Source organism: Varroa jacobsoni, unplaced genomic scaffold (genome assembly GCF_002532875.2).
Source record: "Varroa jacobsoni isolate VJ856 unplaced genomic scaffold, vjacob_1.0 scaffold_999, whole genome shotgun sequence".
In the NCBI taxonomy this organism is placed as follows: Eukaryota; Metazoa; Arthropoda; class Arachnida; order Mesostigmata; family Varroidae; genus Varroa; species Varroa jacobsoni.
This window is the reverse complement of record NW_019213901.1, coordinates 131,585-139,424: the sequence shown is the minus strand read 5'-3', so window position 1 is coordinate 139,424 and position 7,840 is coordinate 131,585. Positions and strand designations below refer to the sequence as shown.

General features: G+C 36.3%; 1 long non-coding RNA gene across 4 annotated transcripts; it reads left to right on the top strand.

Moving 5' to 3' along the window:
- Positions 1 to 36: 36 nt before the first annotated feature.
- LOC111265715 (uncharacterized) lies at positions 37 to 4,544 on the top strand. 4 transcript variants are annotated; one of them, XR_015313144.1, is made up of 3 exons: positions 65 to 153; positions 1,589 to 1,649; positions 1,797 to 4,544. It is a non-coding gene; the product is annotated as an uncharacterized LOC111265715 (long non-coding RNA). The 4 variants fall into 4 exon arrangements; XR_002683614.2 differs by having other exon boundaries at positions 80 to 170; XR_015313146.1 differs by having other exon boundaries at positions 37 to 126; positions 1,589 to 4,544.
- Positions 4,545 to 7,840: the final 3,296 nt, after the last annotated feature.

The window sequence follows — 7,840 nt, the reverse complement described above, 5'->3', positions numbered from 1 at the left end:
GTTTATGGTAGACCTAGCAAGAAAAGTTAGGTGAGACGGAGGCATAACAGAGGAAAAGAGCGAAGTGGAAAAAAGTTGGAGCTTCGTCCAGTCAGTGTCGAAAGATCTGAACACTTAAATTCATATGTGCGTTTTAAATACACACCAACAAAGGTATTCCAGGCAAGATGGTAAGGAGAGCACCGCTAATTATATTTAACAAGTAACTAACAAGTGATGTAGCATTATCTATCTATGCCGTTTGTTATGTCCCTGTGATAGCACATATGCGCTGAATAAACTTAAAAGCGCGTCGTGGTCTAGGTTTGAATTCGGGCATAGGCACGCGATTCGCGCTGGTAGCCAGCCACGTGAAGTGGTGCAGAATAACTTATACTAATATAATAAAATAATAATCACTAATATAATATAATAAGTACGAAACGTAGAAAACATATTGGTTGTTATAGCTATGCCTCAGAATAGGCTGAAATGTAAGTGGTTATTTGACAAGCGTTAGCCACAAAAACAATTTATATCAATCTGAATACTATAATACTTCTGGATAGCTAATAAAAAAGTAAAAGTCTTGTAATGCCAAGACAGTGGATCCTTAACACCTCCCTAACACTGAGGTGTCTTGCCTACATTGCGCATCATTGAAAACCTTTCTAGAGTGACGATTTCTCTCTTTTACAACAAAATATACTAGTCCGTTTTCTATATAAGAGACGCCTCAGCGTGGTGGCTTATTCTGTTTACAGTTATTAAAATTATGGATTTCCGTATAAAACAGGGTGCACATCGCTCCTCTAGCAAATTCAAATTCTAATTAAACCCAAATCGGAATGCTTGCATTTAAGTCTATGAACCTGATAAATGTACAAACTTTTTTCAAAGAAATAGTTACCAAGAGTATTTACACACAGGCCATTATTTTTGCTGGTGTTCTTGAAAACAACTTTTTTAATTCAAATGTTCCCATTGGTGATATTCAAATACTTCGGAAATCATCATAATACCGAAACTTTCCGCATACGATTGGCGATTTGGTACGATAACACGGCTCAATTTATTGGAAATAATCTAACATAAGTTTAAACCTTAAATAAGAATTATCGAAAATGAAACTTTTTTATATTTGGACGTTTTTCTAAAGAAAAAAAATCGAAACAAGGTTATGAAACCGAACACGTTATTTCCCCACTCTAAATTCTTTTTTTTATATTATTTGCCTCAGTTTACTCTTCTCTTTTGACTTAATTTAAGAAATTAACAAATAACAGGATGAATTAAAAATATATAAAATATAAAAAAAGAAAACACAAGGTTCTTCAATAGGACAAGCTCCAAAATAAATCAGTAAAACAAAAACACTAATAAATAGTCAGTATATATCTTATTTAATAAATAAGATGATAATAATTCTCAAATAATAAAGGTAAAACAACCAAAATTAGAAATCCTAAAAATGAGCCAATCACCCTCCCAATTTCGTATTTCAATTCAAAGTCAAGTTCCAAAAAAATATAAATGAGTAACCGGTTTCGCGCACTTTTGATGGGAATTTTAAATGACTTTGTTTGTGTTACGGATTGAATTATTGTAGGACGTCTCAGTTAAACAGAGCCATTGTCGACCTGGTTAAAGGGTTTCTTGCCGAGGAAAATGTAAGCAGAGATCCTTATTTGAGGTCAAAAATGGACGAAGACGGTTATGTGCCGATAAGTCTACTTGCAGGCTCACATCGAATGCAGCGAATTACTGATAGATCAAAAGTTATCTTACAGGCGCTCAAGCAGTCGATGGATTTACAGGTGTTCAACGACGACAAGGTTCGTCTTCGAGGATATCCACAAGCAGCTGTAGAGTGCGATGAGTATTTAACCGACAGAAGCTAATCGCAAACGAACCGGCGAGGTCTCGTAATTTGTCTGTAGGTAGTTTTCTGCAGTTATATATATATATATATATATATATATATATATATATATATATATATATAAGATGTACTACTTACCTATGTACACAGATGCGCAATGCGTACCACGTCTGAGTTGTTTCAAGAAAATTATTATGTTCTGCCGCCATTTTCCCGCCGGTACTACTTTCCAGAGATGTAGGATAATTTAAAGTAAGGTGACAAAACTTATCTAATGTTATGCACATGTAAAAATTCGGCAACCAACAAACTGATGATATAAGATGGGAAAGTGTTTTGTTTTGCGTCAATTAAGATATCTAACGGGTATTTTTTTGGGTTAGGATTGGGTGCGTATTGTCAGGGATGCATGTTAAGGTTGCAACCAACGTGTTTTGCCCAAAGCATTATCGAAAATATTATTTGTCTAACCGAAAAAAAAGGTCGTAATGGGTTATGTGGAAAGTTGTGGGGATCTGGATTTTTCGATTGAGTAGACCAAGAGATAAGCGGAATGAACGAAACACAACATACGTTTAAAACAAAAGATTTGACCTTAGTTCGATGCATAATAAAGGTAATGCTAGATAAATAAAGTCGGACCTGAATACTTAAATAGGGAAGTTACAAAGCTGAGCAATATTAACATCAAGATTAAGTCTAATAGATTTTGCTATTTGAACGCCTTTGCTTCGTAAGCCGATTTGTTTGATACTTCAAGCCATCCTGATGCCACGATGGTCAAATCACGTTAATCAGGAATTAGGCAAGGACAGTCAATTTGGCATAATTCGATACAGCACTCACGAAATCGACTTCGATAATGAGATACTTTCAGATTAAAAAACAAACTGTGACTGTTTTTATAAATACAAAAACGTTTCCTTCAAAAGCTTTGACTGGCGAAACAAACTATCATTAGTGCAACAGAAATACATAATTGAAAAACAACTTTGTTATCACATCGCTTTCTGTACTCTTATTCTAATACCTATCTGAGACATAGAGTTCAGAGGTTCGAATAGGCTAATAATACGCTTGGCGCGGCCCATATCAATAATCCTAATAATTTCGTTTAGTATCGCTAGGGAAGGGAAAGGTCTTGATCGAGTAAATAGCATTTGTATCGGCACTAGTACATCGTCATTCCATATATGTATACACGTATAGTCGGTTTTGAGCTTATCATCTATTATTATTATTTATAACTTATTAATTTATAGTATATTTCTTCTATCTATCCATCGTGTGTCCTATTGTGTAGATTTAGGTTGTACATAGGTGCAACATGCCTATGGAAAACTTTCAAACCTGAATAAAGTTACGGATTGTAGCCTTCCCCTCATTGCAACGCATTACGAATCGTATTGAGACGTATAGTTTTTTGCTGAGTAGCCTGAAGAGCCTTTCGACTCTAGATCTACTTATAATACGTAGGAACGTTGAAACTAGTAGAAGACAAATTTTATGTCCGGTACTCAAGCCATCGGGCATTACTTCGAATGGTTGGCTCTCAGTACGAAACGAAGTACGTCTACTCCCGGACGCGAACCTAGATTACCACGTGTTTATAAGTTTATCAAGGAAACACATTACCACCGCATTACCACGGGGATATTTCATCGGGGCATTGTCAAATTAAAAGTGTATGAATGTGATTGTTCAACCGGAAAACTGGAAAAAACTTAAAGGGTAGGAACGTATAGATTTATGAAAAATTTTATATCTTGGTTATGTTTTCTAACTGTCCACGCACGGCGTACCTGCAGCGGAAATATCGGTTGAAATATTATAACAAATGCGTGCTTACCTTGCGTCTGCTGCTACGAACAGCGTTGACTTGTGATCTTGATCTTTATCTCAAACCGAAATTTCATTGTGTAATTTAACTTGCTTTAATCCTATTAACTTCACTATAGTGAGGAATAATTGCCTGTCTATGAAATTTGCCAATAAACATTTAGTCAAAGTACTAAGCCAGTGATATCGGTTTATGATATAATTCTTGCCTACTGTGGATATATAAGTGCAGCCATTTTAATCTAAGTTAGGATATAATAATATCCTTTCTATTAATATCTATTATTAATAATTTGCCTTTCAAGCTATTATGGGGTTAGCTGGTCTTGGTAGAAATGTGAGCTGGTATTGTTTATATCTGCTGTGGGTGATAGCACATGCGCTATTTGGATGCTTCAAAAACTGTACCATTTAAGTGTTTTTTAATTACGTACATACATATACGCTCCATTGAGCTGTCATATATGACTATCAATGTCAACTTCATCAAGCTCCTTGCTCATGACGTGAATATACTTTACCTAGTAACGGAAGTGTCCAGTACTTCATTGTGTATACTGATGTTAGATTGTTTCACACGACTCCACCCGCTGATCTGAGCTCCGTTGTGTGAAAGGCGCCATAGTTAAGCTTGAATTTTATGGACTTACATCGTTACATACAATATTTTGATCCGCACACTGTTCGGCTTAATAGATATGACTATATGCAAGCAAAAACCAATAACCTCCCAGTGGTAAACTGCGAAAAAATATTAGACTTTAGAACAGCTAACGCACGGATGATTGGTAAATTGGGTGTAATAAAAGGTCGTATTCATGAAAATAGGCCACTACCAAACTAACTATACGTTTTCAATTACAAGCACACTAGTGAGGAAACTAATATGGAAAAATGAGTCCTGACCAGAAAGCAGTCGATCAAACGTCCATGATTGTTTAGCTTTTTTTTTTTTTTTTCGTATATAATCAGGCAAGGCGTGTAGCAAGCCGATTCTTCATGCATATATTTATTAAATAAAAATAACCTCTGACATAGCAAAAATGACAACGTTGTAGGTAAATGCTGTAGGCAGAGTCACTAAGTGGCTACCATGTTAGATATCGGTACACCTCTATGTTACTAAGGATTAAATCTTAATCAGTAGACAGCCCTTAAAGACAGTCACAGACACGTCATCTTATACATGTCAAAACGCTCTAAAATGTACGTAATTTTTCACTGTTGTCATTTATTATATAGCTTACCAATTTATAACTACACAAAACAAATTAAGTCCAGGGTTGACGTTGAACGTCGTCGTTGCATCAAGTCCGTTTACATGAAAACATAAATCTCTGCATAGTTTTGTATATATTTTTACAGTATGTTGTGTAGCTAAATGATAAATAATCCAAACTGGAATTACAAGCTAGAATAACACGTGAAGCATATTGTGGCCCGAAAGCTATGGACATTGTTTTAGGCATTACGCGGAAATGATTCCGCAGCAACCTTGAATACTAGCTATGGGCCGTACGCGCGGGATAGATATTGCAGAGAGGTATACGTACAATTGTAATGTTTCTTACCCATCAGCCGTAATGATAACAAACCGCCATACATTATAATATATAGGGCATAGCTCGCTACGAATTATAGTAACAACATGAGCAATAATGGCAACAACAAGCCCGGAAGAGGACTGTGCCATTGTCCTATTGTTTAGCGAATCCAGTCCACCTTAAGAATTTTAACTAGTATTTCGTTTTCTTTCTACTAACTATTAATTGTACATATTTATAAAGTGAAGTATTAGAGTTCGCGAAAACCTTGTGGGGCGATCTGTCGTAGCAGACATGCATCCATTCGCGATATTTAGTACCCAAATTAAAAAAAAATTAATTCCTCTTGTAAAAACTTGGCGAAGTGATCTAGACGAAAAACAGGGTGTCGTTTTCAGAATTCGAGCTAAAAAATTAGCAGCTATTACCTAATAAGTTTATGCAGGACAAACCCCTTACCGAGACTATAGACTTCGTCTCATATGCGAAAACGAAAGTTGCCGTTCATAGACATTTCTAATAGAGTTCAGATTTGCAGGGGTCGACAATCATTAAAATGGCACGGAACGGTCTTTTAATGCACCTGGATCGTATGTGAACGGCACTGTATTACGTTTTATATCGCTTTATGCGTAGTTACTTTTAAAAGTCATTTACAATATTTTGAAAATATTTAAATGAAGCATAAGAAAATTTAAACGCGCCGTCTTGCATATATGTGTGTATATATATATATATTGTTTACAAATTACATAACTGTGGCTGGTTCTGTTAAAACAGAGAATAATTACCGCTAAGGTATTGATGTCGAATAAATTAAAATTCGATCATATATTCGTAGTGGGGTCTGATGAAGCATGGCGGTGTTCGACGTTCATGGCCTCTTGCAACAATTAAGTACAGGTCTATGTAGTAGAACATTACTATTATTATTTGAGGGGATATCGCCACTCGAGTCGAGTGGTAACGGGAAACACCACACGTATAGCTAAAGACCCCAAAACTTGTGAGCCTATTCATCCTTTTCTTGCATACCCTAATGCAAATACATACCGTTCATTAAACAGAGCATTGCTACTTTTCCAATCAATTATCAATTAAGTTTCGACTAGCCAGCATTGAACCAGTGTCCTGAACAAGCATTCATTGCGGTTGTCCGGTTACCGGCTGTGTTCCTTCTATCTTACTTGTATCTTGTTGGAGTCTTCACCTAGCAGCCTGCCGGTTTTATTATTTCGGCAAATCCGCTGCATTGTCCGAGTTATTCCTGTGCCCGTCGGAATTATTCAGCTGCACAAGTATTTTACTGTAACGTTAGAATCAACCTTTTGCTTCATATATGGACTTATGTCAAATGAAGTACAGGCTTCTTCTGCCGAGGCCCCATCATCTGTATCAATGCTTGACGGCAGTATCGGGTACAAAGCTCAAAATGTTTTAATTACTATCAAAATGTACACTCGTTAGTGACATATTAATGTGTTAATAATACATAATCGTACAGCCGCATTTGTTCACATAAATTTTATAACATCTGCATTGCGGTCTGTTTTTACCAGTTGCGTAGCCGTTCAGATCATAAAAACATTTGGACAAACGATATAACTGCTTAAATTGTAAAAACTGTATATCGAAGATTTTATTAAAATTGTTTGTACCAATAAAGGTGTATTTATAAAACTATCAATTGCAAAAGTGCTTTTAACCATTTTCTAATTGTTGACCAAAACATCGTAGTGAGGCTGCCGATAAAGTTGCGGCCAAGTTTTAATCACGTATGTTTTACAGATCCGAAAAAGGTATTATTATAATAACTTGAGGTAGGCAATCATGAAATGTTGTATGGATGCATTTAATTTATGTTACCTTTCAATTACTTGTGCTTTATAATGTTAATTGTTTCAAAGAGAGGGTCCACATGGGCAACATGAAAAATTCTGACCTCGAGAACAAACAAACAGAGGCAGATCTGCCGTTTGATGCTTTGAAGAATTTCAGACCTTTGAGACAGTCTAGAGCGCCCTTCGCCTCAAAACGGACGAGTACAGCTTCTTCCTTGCAAGTAGTCCCATTATCTTGTATTAGCCATACAAGAAATAACAAGATGTAGTGTCAGTATGCCAGTCAATTCAGGCCGGAACCGTTTATAGAACTAGATAAATTTCAAGTACGCAAAAGTAGATGTAAGCATAGCTTCGCAGACTAGACCTTCTCTGTTCCATTGGAATAAACGCCAACATATTACGTAATTGGCCGTCTTACCAATTTCTTTATCGTTTGTTCCACAAAAAGGGTCTGGAATGTTATTCCAGTGGACTCGACGTATCGTCGCTATTTTCGATTTTCCCAATTTCGCTAGCATGGGTCAAACAAAACAATTCGAAAGTGCGCGTGATTTAAGGCGGATACCACCATATCGTTCTTACTTTGCAACTTTTTTTTTTCATTGTTCAGTGCGACAACCAGCTTTTTTCTCACCATTACTTTTCTCGCGGTAAACATTGCCTCGTATATGGTACCTACAACGTAAAGACGTCAGCTTCATCGTCGCCTACCGTTCCAAATGACATTATCATCACAGTAAGCGTAACTAATG